The sequence below is a fragment of the Arachis ipaensis genome, chromosome B01 (assembly GCF_000816755.2).
Source record: "Arachis ipaensis cultivar K30076 chromosome B01, Araip1.1, whole genome shotgun sequence".
NCBI lineage: Eukaryota > Viridiplantae > Streptophyta > Magnoliopsida > Fabales > Fabaceae > Arachis > Arachis ipaensis.
In genome coordinates this window covers 5,258,191-5,259,514 of record NC_029785.2, presented here as the reverse complement: position 1 = coordinate 5,259,514, position 1,324 = coordinate 5,258,191, and positions in this window count along the sequence as shown.

Here is a 1,324-nt window from a genome sequence, read left to right as displayed (position 1 = left end):
TAAGTTAAATATATATAATCAAACAATAGAAGTTATTTTTCTCTCACTGTTAAAACAAGAGAATCAGCCATTAAAATCAGCGACCAATATATTTGTATATAAATATATATGTGATTTAATTTATTTTTAATGTATATTTATATTCCAGCATATATTTTATAATGATAACTGATTTTGGTGACTAATTTTGATGTACACGTAACATAACCCTAAAACAAACCACATTCATCTCAATTATTAACATGCCTGTAGAGTTATATATTTGTATCTACTAATAAAAACAAATCTTGGGTGCTAGCTCAGCTATATATACAACCTATATATACTAGTGCAGTGCTAGAAGTTAATTAAGGGTGAATGTGGACAATAAGGAAGATAAGAAGGTCATAATAATACACCAAAAAAAAAGTAACATATCACATATGAATGCATGGCCAGGCTGGCATGTCAAAGGTAATTGGCAACAGTCTTTTGGCTTCAATGTGCTTTGTACTATTTCAACAGAGCTAGGATCTTTTCTCACGCCAAGGTTTCTCATTTCATTGGTTCCGTATATATATTATATAACAAAAAAACAAAAAATAATTAATAATAACAATATTTCACAAATTTATTACTAAGGGATAAGCTCTTTTGACAATTGACTTCAATTTCCACTTTGCTTGCGTTTTTCTTCGAAAATTCTTTGCAATAACTTGGTTTGAAAAAAAGCAAAGAATGAATGGGCATCCATGTTCTCATTGCTTTAGGTTGTCGTGCATATATATATATGCATGGGAATACAGTTGAACTAAGGGAGTGTATTTTTAGCTGGAAATGTCTAAGAGGTCAACAATTTTATTAAATTTTGATCAGCATGTAATTAATAAAAGAAAAATGAGTAATTCTACAGATGAAATTTCATACCATTAAAAACATCATTAATAACTGTTTAATAGTTATAAATCATAAAAATTATTGACTATCTAACACTCTTCTTTCTAGATTAACTAATGTTCAAATTAAAATTAGGTGTTATTAATTTCAATGTGAAGATTAGATTTCTTATCTTAATTCTTATCTTTGGCAAGAAATATGTTAAAGGATAAAGTTATTTAATTTGACCTTAAGGGAAAAAGTCTTTTCCTTGAAAATAAAGCCGTAAAATGAGGTTATTAAGAAAAGTAAAATAAAATAAAATAAGAGAACTATATTATTTATAGCGGAGAAGGCCAGAAGGGACAAGAGAATTAATGAGGTATGTAGCTAAGTATAAATTGTCTTGGTACATTTTTATTTCATCAATTTTTTTCTAAAAAAAATTATTTTATAATTTCATTTATAT